The sequence below is a fragment of the Coregonus clupeaformis genome, chromosome 1 (genome assembly GCF_020615455.1).
Source record: "Coregonus clupeaformis isolate EN_2021a chromosome 1, ASM2061545v1, whole genome shotgun sequence".
Lineage (NCBI taxonomy): Eukaryota > Metazoa > Chordata > Actinopteri > Salmoniformes > Salmonidae > Coregonus > Coregonus clupeaformis.
In genome coordinates, this window is record NC_059192.1 from 26,560,119 (window position 1) to 26,572,615 (window position 12,497).

General features: G+C 45.2%; 1 protein-coding gene across 1 annotated transcript in view; it reads left to right on the forward strand.

Moving 5' to 3' along the window:
* Positions 1-12,497, forward strand: part of plcd3b (phospholipase C, delta 3b) — a 95,111-nt gene that overhangs the window by 1,139 nt on the left and 81,475 nt on the right. The window lies entirely within an intron of this gene.

Below are 12,497 nucleotides of genomic sequence, written 5' to 3' on the forward strand. Positions count from 1 at the left end.
AATAATATACATTTTCTTCTTCATTCAAATGTTATACACAGTAGCAATTTTGTTTTTCCTCAGTTGCTTTTTGACTGTAAAACCTAATTAAATGTAACATATTTGAGCAAAAATTCATATTCTATCATAATCTGTCAGGCAGATGGAGTTGACAGTTTATACATTTACATTTTAGTCATTTAGCAGACGCTCTTATCCAGAGCGACTTACAGGAGCAATTAAATCAAATCAAATCAAATCAAATCAAATCAAATTTTATTGGTCACATGTGCCGAATACAACAGGTGCAGACATTACAGTGAAATGCTTACTTACAGCCCTTAACCAACAGTGCATTTATTTTAAACAAAAAAGTAAGAATAAAACAACAACAAAAAAGTGTTGAGAAAAAAAGAGCAGAAGTAAAAATAAAGTGACAGTAGGGAGGCTATATATACAATAGAATAAAGTGACAGAAGGGAGGCTATATATACAGGGGGGTACCGTTGCATAGTCAATGTGCGGGGGCACCGGCTAGTTGAGGTAGTTGAGGTAATATGTACATGTGGGTAGAGTTAAAGTGACTATGCATAAATACTTAACAGAGTAGCAGCAGCGTAAAAAGTATGGGGTGGGGGGGCAGTGCAAATAGTCCGGGTAGCCATGATTAGCTGTTCAGGAGTCTTATGGCTTGGGGGTAGAAGCTGTTGAGAAGTCTTTTGGACCTAGACTTGGCACTCCGGTACCGCTTGCCGTGCGGTAGCAGAGAGAACAGTCTATGACTAGGGTGACTGGAGTCTTTGACAATTTTGAGGGCCTTCCTCTGACACCGCCTGGTATAGAGGTCCTGGATGGCAGGGAGCTTTGCCCCTGTGATGTACTGGGCCGTACGCACTACCCTCTGTAGTGCCTTGCGGTCAGAGGCCAAGCAGTTGCCATACCGGGGCGGTGATGCAACCAGTCAGGATGCTCTCGATGGTGCAGCTGTAGAATTTTTTGAGGATCTGAGGACCCATGCCAAATCTTTTTAGTCTCCTGAGGGGAATAGGCTTTGTCGTGCCCTCTTCACGACTGTCTTGGTGTGTTTGGACCATGATAGTTCGTTGGTGATGTGGACACCAAGGAACTTGAAGCTCTCAACCTGTTCCACTACAGCCCCGTCGATGAGAATGGGGGGCGTGCTCAGTCCTCTTTTTTTTCCTGTAGTCCACAATCATCTCCTTTGTCTTGGTCACGTTGAGGGAGAGGTTGTTGTCCTGGCACCACACGGCCAGATCTCTTACCTCCCTCCCTATAGGCTGTCTCATCGTTGTCGGTGATCAGGCCTACCACTGTTGTGTCGTCGGCAAACTTAATGATGGTGTTGGAGTCGTGCCTGGCCATGCAGTCATGGGTGAACAGAGAGTACAGGAGGGGGACTGAGCACGCACCCCTGAGGGGGCCCCCCGTGTTGAGGATCAGTGTGGCAGATGTGTTGTTACCTACCCTTACCACCTGGGGGCGGCCCGTCAGGAAGTCCAGGATCCAGTTGCAGAGGGAGGTGTTTAGTCCCAGGATCCTTAGCTTAGTGATGAGCTTTGAGGGCACTATGGTGTTGAATGCTGAGCTGTAGTCAATGAATAGCATTCTCACGTAGGTGTTCCTCTTGTCCAGGTGGGAAAGGGCAGTGTGGAGTGCGATAGAATTAGGGTTAAGTGCCTTGCTCAAGGGCACATTTACGTCATTTAGCAGACGCTCTTATCCAGAGCGACTCACCAATTGGTGCGTTCACTATAGCCAGTGGGATAATCACTTTACAATTATTTTTTTTTGGGGGGTAGAAGGATTACTTTATCCTATCCCAGGTATTCCTTAAAGAGGTGGGGTTTCAAATGTCTCCGGAAGGTGGTGAGTGACTCCGCTGTCCTGGCGTGGTGAGGGAGCTTGTTCCACCATTGGGGTGCCAGAGCAGCGAACAGTTTTGACTGGGCTGAGCGGGAACTATGCTTCCGCAGAGGAAGGGGAGCCAGCAGGCCAGAGGTGGATGAACGCAATGCCCTCGTTTGGGTGTAGGGACTGATCAGAGCCCGAAGGTACAGAGGTGCCGTTCCCCTCACTGCTCCATAGGCAAGCACCATGGTCTTGTAGCGGATGCGAGCTTCAACTGGAAGCCAGTGGAGTGTGCGGAGGAGGGGGGTGACGTGAGAGAACTTGGGAAGGTTGAACACCAGACGGGCTGCGGCATTCTGGATGAGTTGTAGGGGTTTAATGGCACAGGCAGGGAGGCCAGCCAACAGCGAGTTGCAGTAGTCCAGACGGGGAGATGACAAGTGCCTGGATTAGGACCTGTGCCGCTTCCTGTGTAAGGCAGGGTCGTACTCTCCGAATGTTGTAGAGCATGAACCTGCAGGAGCGGGTCACCGCCTTGATGTTGGCGGAGAACGACAGGGTGTTGTCCAGGGTCACGCCTAGGCTCTTCGCACTCTGGGAGGAGGACACAGCGGAGTTGTCAACCGTGATGGCGAGATCATGGAACGGGCAGTCCTTCCCCGGGAGGAAGAGCAGCTCCGTCTTGCCAGGGTTCAGCTTGAGGTGGTGATCCGTCATCCATACTGATATGTCTGCCAGACATGCAGAGATGCGATTCGCCACCTGGTTATCAGAAGGGGGAAAGGAGAAGATTAGTTGTGTATCGTCAGCGTAGCAATGATAGGAGAGGCCATGTGAGGATATGACAGAGCCAAGTGACTTGGTGTATAGGGAGAAAAGGAGAGGGCCTAGAACTGAGCCCTGGGGGACACCAGTGTTGAGAGCACGTGGTGCGGAGACAGCTTCTCGCCACGCCACTTGGTAGGAGCGACCGGTCAGGTAGGACGCAATCCAGGAGTGAGCCGCGCCGGAGATGCCCAGCTCGGAGAGGGTGGAGAGGAGGATCTGATGGTTCACAGTATCAAAGGCAGCAGACAGGTCTAGAAGGACAAGAGCAGAGGAGAGAGAGTTAGCTTTAGCAGTGCGGAGAGCCTCCGTGACACAGAGAAGAGCAGTCTCAGTTGAATGACCAGTCCTGAAACCTGACTGGTTTGGATCAAGAAGGTCATTCTGAGAGAGATAGCAAGAGAGTTGGCTAAAGACGGCACGCTCAATAGTTTTGGAAAGAAAAGAAAGAAGGGATACTGGTCTGTAGTTGTTGACATCAGTGGGATCGAGTGTTGGTTTTTTGAGAAGGGGAGTAACTCTCGCTCTCTTGAAGACGGAAGGGACATGGCCAGCGGTCAAGGATGAGTTGATCAGCGAGGTGAGGTAGGGGAGAAGGTCACCGGAGATGGTCTGGAGAAGAGAGGATGGGATGGGGTCAAGCGGGCAGGTTGTTGGGCGGCCTTTAGTCACAAGTCGCAGGATTTTATCTGGAGAGAGAGGGGAGAAAGAAGTCAAAGCATAGGGTAGGGCAGTGTGAGTAGGACCAGCAGTGTCATTAGACTTAACAAACGAGGATCGAATGTCGTCAACCTTCTTTTCAAAGTGGTTGACGAAGTCATCCACAGAGAGAGAGGAGGGGGGCGGGGGGAGGATTCAGGAGGGAGGAAAATGTGGCAAAGAGCTTCCTAGGGTTAGAGGCAGATGCTTGGAATTTAGAGTGGTAGAAAGTGGCCTTAGCAGCAGAAACAGATGAAGAAAATGTAGAGAGGAGGGAGTGAAAAGATGCCAGGTCGGCAGGGAGTTTAGTTTTCTTCCATTTCCGCTCCGCTGCCCGGAGCTCTGTTCTGTGAGCTCGCAATGAGTCATCAAGCCACGGAGCTGGAGGGGAGGACCGAGCCGGCCGGGAGGATAGGGGACACAGAGAGTCAAAGGATGCAGAAAGGGAGGAGAGGAGGGTTGAGGAGGCAGAATCAGGAGATTGGAGGGAGAAGGATTGAGCAGAGGGAAGAGATGATAGGATGGAAGAGGAGAGAGTAGTGGGAGAGAGAGAGCGAAGGTTGCGGCGGCGCATTACCATCTGTGTAGGGGCAGAGTGAGTAGTGTGGGAGGAGAGCGAGAGAGAAAAGGAAACAAAGTAGTGGTCGGAGACATGGAGGGGAGTTGCAGTGAGATTAGTAGAAGAGCAGCTAGTAAAGATGAGGTCAAGCGTATTGCCTGCCTTGTGAGTAGGGGGGGACGGTGAGAGGGTGAGAGGGTGAGGTCAAAAGAGGAGAGAAGTGGAAAGAAGGAGGCAGAGAGAAATGAGTCAAATGTGGACATAGGGAGGTTGAAATCCCCCAAAACTGTGAGGGGTGAGCCATCCTCAGGAAAGGAACTTATCAAGGCGTCAAGCTCATTGATGAACTCTCCAAGGGAACCTGGAGGGCGATAGATGACAAGGATATTAAGCTTAAATGGGCTAGTGACTGTGACAGCATGGAATTCAAATGAGGAGATAGACAGATGGGTTAGGGGAAAAATTGAGAATGTCCACTTGGGAGAGATGAGGATTCCTGTGCCACCACCCCTCTGACCAGATGCTCTCGGGGTATGCGAGAACACATGGTCAGACGAGGAGATAGCAGTAGGAGTAGCAGTGTTTTCAGTGGTAATCCATGTTTCCGTCAGCGCCAGGAAGTCGAGGGACTGGAGATTAGCATAGGCTGGGATGAAGTCAGCTTTGTTGGCAGCAGAACGGCAGTTCCAGAGGCTGCCTGAGACCTGGAACTCCAGGTGTGGGGTGCGTGCAGGGACCACCAGGTTAGAGAGGCAGCAGCCACGCGGTGTGGGGCGTTTGTGTAGCCTGTGCAGAGAGGAGAGAACAGGGATAGGCAGAGGCATAGTTGACAGGCTGTAGCAAATGGCTACAATAATGCAGAGGAGATCGGAATGAAATGAACTAAACATCTGGGAGAGTAGAGAGCAGGGCCTCCCTCACCAAAAACTTCGACTTCTAACAACTATAATTGTTTCACTGAACCACCCGAACAAAAACTCTACCAACTTCCACCTTTAGAAATCAGAATTGTTGTGAACCACAGCGGTTCAATGTTTAAAGGAATAGACTCAACCCACTTTATTCAGCTAGCTAACTATGACACCATAGCTAACTAGCATGCTAGCATCCAAAAAACACACAGTTTAGCACCAACACTTGCATCCAAAAACACACAGTTTAGCGCCAACACTTGGTCACAACAAACCACCAATAGTGTGTTAACACACTAAGCAGATAATTCGTGTCCGTGTCTGTTGGCTAGCTAGCAATGGCCACTGTGTTGACCTTGTTTGAAGAACGGCTAGCTAGCTAGCTCGTGCTACCCCGGCACCGCCGAACAACAATGCCAACCCACAGTAACTAACCACAACAGCCCACGATGCCTAGCTATGACGCCATAGCTAACTAGCATGCTAGCATCCAATAACACACAGTTTAGCACCAATACTTGGTTACAACAAACCACCAAGAGTGTGTTAACACACTAAACAGATAATTCATGTCCGTGTCTAGTTTCTTTCGTAACGCAGCAAAAATTAAACGTTGGTTAGCTAGCACATTAACATTGGAAACAACTCTCCACCGTTGCACTAAACAGATAATTACCAATAAACGCTACCCGCTAGCTAGCTAGCATACCAAGAGTGTGTTAACACACAAAACAGATAATTCATGTCCGTGTCAAGTTCCTTTCATAACGCAGCAAAAAAAATTAAACGTTGGCTAGCTAGCACATTAGCTAGCACATTAACATTGGAAACCACTCTCCACCATTGCACTAAACAGATAATAACCAATAAACGTTACCAGTAGCTACCCGCTAGCTAGCTAGCCTCGTGCTTCGCCGGGCTCCGCCGTAACAATACTTAAACAATACGTAAACAATACTTACCTACAATAATTGCCTACGGAAACCTACAATAACTACCTAAATAAACTACCTACCTACGATCTAAATACATGGTTTAAGCTTTACTCAACACCATATGAGAAGCCAAGCTTACCTCCTGCTAGAGAAAAACACAACCTCTCCCGACGAGACTCGAACAAGATTTATGGTTGTGACAATAGAATTAGGAATATTAGAATGGACATGAACCTTCTTATGATGGGATAAAGGTCAGACATTTTGGTCAGGGAGTTGGTCAACCATGGTTTGCTAGTGCTGTGATAAGATATTGTGTAAAATTATGAATTTGAATAACTTATCTGCACTGTATGTTTGTTAGCTAGCTAGCCAGACAGTTTTAGAGGAATTATTAAAGCATTAATTTGTCAAATTAACTTTATGCCAACATTCCATTCAAACAATGCAGTCAATCCACAGCCATACACTGGCTGAAATCAGTTGATAGGACTTAGACAAGTTGTAAATGCAACAAGTACTAATATTGTATCATATAATAGCACTCACTGCTTTACAAGAAAACACAATTTAAGACATTTATGGTCTGTTTACATATATTGTAGAGGCTATTTATACAGGAAATTGGTATAAACCGCTATAAACTGTATTTATAATTATATGACAATATTTTAGGTTGACAATAATTATATTACCTTACTTTTATTTTCCTGCATAAGTAAAATCAGGATTATGCCTCTACTGCCATTCCAATGTCTCCCTGACCAATAGGAGTCAGTGGAACGCAGATGTTCCATTGACCAGATTGGCGCACATTCAACAAATCCTATCTAACAAAGTGGATATTTCTCAAATCCGTCATGATTTATGTATTATAACAGGCCCACAATATGGTTACTTAAGTCCGAATTGGATATATTTGGCTGTTTTTGCTGCATAACATGTAGAAGTTGTCTCTTTTCAGGTTTAGAAGAAGTGACTGCTAAATGCTAACTCCCGTTTGTATAAGCTGTTTAGCATTGCTAGCATACAGAAATCTGTGGTGGTAGTCAAAGTCATTTTTAACTGTAATGCAGTTGATTGGTAACGATAACATGAAAATTAATTGGGGTTGACATCCATACAAGCATTATACTCATTACGACATTATATTTAAAGTCACAAAGGGCTATTGCAAGAAACTACATAATATCCTCAGTTAATAGCCATTATTGCCCATTTTTAGAAATTAGGATCATTTTCTCCGGACAAGGGCATTTCCAGGCATAGAGCCAGCACGGAAAATAATAAAATTTAAAGTATTTAGTAAATTCAAAAAACAAATGTTTTCCCTTTATAAAAGTGCCCCAAATGTAATTTTTAAGCTCAAATAATACAACAAAATCTTTTTTTTTTACTAGGCCTATAAAAATAAAGTTTCCCTGCCAGCAAGGATTGTCCAGACTTTGAAGAATCCCTGAATTTCATTGAGGGTCCCTTTTAATAGGATATAATGATGACATCAGATATGTATAACTCAAACAAATTATGGTCAATAGAATGGATGACAACTTTCCATCAGAACTCAGTCTATTCTGATGTCTAGTAACAATGCTGCTTTATAACACCCCATTTTTCACTGCCGGATAGACCCGAACATGTAGCTAGTTATTCCTATTAAATGAGGTTGAATGTGGCTTTACATCTACAGTGCTATGAAAAAGTATTTGCCCCCTTTCTAATTTTCTCTACTTTTGCATATTTGTGATACTGAATGTTATCAGATCTTCAACCAAAACCTAATATTAGATAAAGGGAACATAAGTGAACAAATAACACAACAATTACATATTTATTTCATAAACAAAGTTATGCAACACCCAATTCCCCTGTGTGAAAAAGTAATTGCCCCCTTACACTCAATAACTGGTTGTGCCACCTTTAGCTGCAATGACTCCAACCAAATGCTTCCTGTAGTTGTTGATCAGTCTCTCATGTCGCTGTGGAGGAATTTTGGCCCACTCTTCCATGCAGAACTGCTTTAACTCAGTGACGTGTGTGTTTTCAAGCATGAACTGGTCGTTTCAAGTCCTGCCACAACATCTCAATTGGGATTAGGTCTGGACTTTGACTAGGCCATTCCAAAACGTCCAATTTGTTGCTTTTTAGCAATTTTCATATACACTTGATTGTGTGTTTTGGATCATTGTCTTGCTGCATGACCCAGCTGCGCTTCAGCTTCAGCTCACAGACGGATGGTCTGACATTCTACTGTAGAATTCACTGATACAGAGCAGAATTCATGGTTCCTTCTATTAAGGCAAGTCATCCAGGTCCTGAGGCAGCAAAGCATCCCCAAACCATCACACCACCACCACCATGCTTGACCTTTGGTATGATGTTCTTACTGTAGAATGCAGTGTTTGGTTTTCGCCAGGCATAATGGGACCCATCTCGTCCAAAACTCTGCCAAAACCAAACTCTGCATTTCACAGTAAGAACATCATACCAAAGGTCAAGCATGGTGGTGGTGGTGTGTTGGGTGTTGCATAACTTTGTTTATGAAATAAATGATATAAATATGTAATTGTTGTGTTATTTGTTCGCTTATGTTCCCTATCTAATATTAGGTTTTGGATGAAGATCTGATAACATTCAGGATCACAAATATGCAAAAGTTGAGAAAATTAGAAAGGGGGCAAATACTTTTTCATAGCACTGTACATGTGGTATTATTGCATTGCTGGCACTATGACTGTACAAAAGTCATGCAAAACCATGACAAGAATACATGGCTTTTTTCAATCTGCAAAGCCAAGTCATGATTTCAATTACAGATCAGCTACCTTATCATTAGTGATTTGTCAATAGATATGTTGCAGCAGTCCATGCAGTCCATACTATGGCCAAGGTTGATTGGTTAGAAATAATAATAAATAATAATAATAAGTTCAACTTTTAAAATTGTTCAGATGTTAAATTAATTACTAAACTTATTTTTTTGCTAGACTATAGAAAGTTGCTAGACTTTAGAAAAGAAAGCAATTACTAAATGTACTGAATAATACTCACATTCCTTTACATTTTTAGCAGAGATGCAGAGAGGAATATTTTGTTTCTTTAAAAAAAGAACCACCAGTCAGGAGGACACAGACAGCTCAAGAGGTATGCTTAGATAACCTACACAGTTCACTTTACATTGAATTAGGCATAATGATTATGGCATTAGACAACAGGAAAAAGCTGTTTCAGTTGTTTAAAAAAATTATTCAACCACCCCCGTCCATCCTCACGTACTTCGTTCCCCCTCTAAAATAATGGGTTCATGACGCCCCTGCTTGTGGGTGCATCCTTTCACAAAACTGTCACATTTGTATTAAAGTAAACAGGCTATTTTATCTTAAAATCAGAAGGCAATTAGCAAACTGCTGCACGTGTACTTGTAATGACTTAACATTGCTTTCAGGGATCTCTCAGTTTTCAACCCCGTACTTCATGTCAGAAAATATGCAGTTCATGTGGCAGATGTGCATAGTAGGTTAACATTTGTGGCGTCGGCATAATGTGGGATACAGGCTATTTATAATGGTTGGCCCTCCGGCAGTTTTCCTAACGGAACTCGATAGCTATGGTACTACTGTATTCACTGGGTAGCCAGGGACAGTGTGGGAGGTCTGTCTGCCATGGTCAACCCCACCCTATAGGTGCCCAAAACCACACCCTAGGTGCCCTGGTTCAGTTGGGCATGAAGGGAGATTCTCCTCCTGTGCCCCCTCAAGGCAGTGCCAACTAGCCCACCATTGTCAAACACTGGTGGTTGTGGGGCAAGGGTTACTTTTAGATGAAATTTGTAGGTGGTGGAACTGTCCCCCAAATTAGCCGAGTTACTTTTCCATGGTCATTTCTAACATAAATCTATTCAGTTCCTTCCTAATGTATAAGCCTGGGCGGCAGGTAGCCTAGCGGTGAAGAGCATTGGGCCAGTAACCGAAAAGTCAATGGTTTAAATCCCAGAGCCGACTAGGTGAAAAAAATCTGTTGATGTGCCCTTGAGCAAGGTACTTAACCCTAATTGCTCCTGTAAGTTACTCTAGATAAGATGCTGTCCAGTGTCCACCATCCTATGTTGAGCCCTGGGTCATGTTCATTAGGACACACAATTAATTATACTTTTTTAAAATAGTTTGCTGTTTTGAAAATCACATTTCTTATTGGTGTAACGTGTACGCTGGGAGTTGGGAGCCTGACGAGCGGGCTGAGGCTTGGGAGCCTGACGAGCGGGCTGAGGCATGGGAGCCTGACGAGCCGGCTGAGGCATGGGAGCCTGACGAGCCGGCTGAGGCTTGGGAGCCTGGCGAGCCGGCTGAGGCTTGGGAGCCTGACGAGCCGGCTGAGGCTTGGGAGCCTGACGAGCCGGCTGAGGCTTGGGAGCCTGACGAGCCGGCTGAGGCATGGGAGCCTGTCATGGGAACCTGTCGAGCCGGCTGAGGCATGGGAACCTGACGACCCGGCTGAGTCATGGAAACCTGCAGAGCCTACCGAGTAGCGTACAGACATGAAACACAAACACAGAGTCAATAACGCCTGGGGAAGGAACCAAAGGGAGTGACAGATATAGGGGAGGTAATCAGGAAGGTGATGAGTCTAGGTGAGTCCCATAATTAAGCGCAGGTGCGCATAACGATGGTGGCAGGTCTGCATAATGATGAGTGAACTGATGACAACGAGTGCCAGAGAGGGGGAGCGGGAGTAGACGTGACAATTGGACAACTCTAGGTAGTCCCGCTCCCTGTTTCAGTCTGTTTTCTTACATTTGGTGCCTAATGAACATAACCCTGGTTGTGTGGGTGCTTACCATTGACAGTAAAGGTACTTACCAACGTAGGGTCCCCGTGTTGCACATGGCTCCAGGGCTACATCAGTCTTTTGTAAGGTAATACTACCACCATCCTACCTACCCCAGATAACTACTACTGCTACAGTATGCCTGTCTCTCCCCTGTCTACATTCTGGATCCTCTCAAGGTCTCCACCAGTAGGGTTTGGTTGACTTTATCAAGCAGAGTGACAAATCCCTCTGACATTTAATTTGACTATGTGAAATATCATGTCAAAGCAGGTGGATCGTCACTTCAATGTCAGCAGTCAGTTCATTACAGAAAGGCTGATGTAGCATTGGATTTGGCCTTTCACTCTTCTGGTGCAGCATTGGACTCATTCAGGGCCCAGTAGGGGCTTGAGTGAAAGGGGGTTTAGGCTATTTGATGTGTGTGTGTCTGGTGTGTGTATGTGTACTGTACGTACGTGTGTTTTCATTCATTCAAGCGTGTGTGTGTACATGTGTATGTGCATATGAATGAGTGTGTGCGCGTGCACGTGTGGGGCCCCACGAGTCTTCAAAGCTGACCCCATTTGAAATGATAATCTCCTCCCTACCCCACCCACCACAGAAGACATGCACTAATAAGAGACTGGGAACAAGTAGGAACCAGTGGGACGTTCAGGCCATAGAAAGGGGAACACTGCAGGATGCTTTTCAGGGAACTAGCTTCTGCTGTACAGAGGAAGTTAGAACCCATCTATCTATGAGGAAACTGTAGCTTTACTAGTTCACACTGACCCAAGGCCATGGTGAAACAACTGTACATGGAGCAATTTACTGCTGTGAGTCTAAGTGTATCATTGCTGTAGGTCCCCACTCCTCTCATAGTTATTTTTCTAGTGACAGGGTGTAATTCTTATCCGTGTGTGTGTGTCTGTCTATCTGTCGGTCTGTGCGTCTGCATGCGTGCGCGGTGTGTGTGTGTGTGTGTGTGTCTGGTGTCTTTTTTTAAACAGTTAAGCATGGTTTAAGGTGCTTACATTTGTTCTGTGGGAGAGACTCGGACCAACGGCAACATACAGTCTAGTCTGTCAGTCTAATTATCCTGTTGTCGCATGCAGTAGCTACGTTGATCCTCTTCTCAGCAATCATGGATTCATTCAAATGCAATTTTGCTTATGTATGCAATTTCTATATTGCACACTACATTATAAATATCCTGGTGGTATAAGTATAATTGTAAGCTAAGGATTGTAAGAATGGCAAGCTTTCAGGTCAGTGAGCATGTACATGTGTGGGCATACATGTATACATACACTGAGTGTAAAAAACATTAAGAACATTTGCCCTCAGAACAGCCTCAATTCGTCGGGGCATGGACTCTACAAGGTGTCGAAAGCGTTCCACAGGGATGCTGGCCCATGTCGACTCCAATGCTTCCCACAGTTGTGTCAAGTTGGCTGGATGTCCTTTGGGTGGTGCACCATTCTTGATACACACAGGAAACTGTTGAGCGTGAAAAACCCAGCAGCGACTACCATCCTTTCAAAGGTACTTAAATCTCTTGTCTTGCCCATTCAGCCTCTGAATGGCACACATACACAATCCATGTCTCAGTTGTCTCAAGGCTTAAAAATCCGTCTTTAACATGTATCCTCCCCTTCATCTACACTGATTGAAGTGGATTTAACAAGTGACATCAATAAGGGATCAATCATAGCTTTCACCTGGATTCACCTGGTCAGTCTATGTCATGGTAAGAGCAGGTGTTCATAATGTTTTGTACACTCAGTGTGTACGCATGCATAGGACATTTGTGTAATCTGCCGAGACATTGGTATTAGAATAAAGGACCTCACAGCTTCTTTGAAGGACAGAGAGCAATGGCATGCCACCATAAGAAAGCATATTCAAATACAT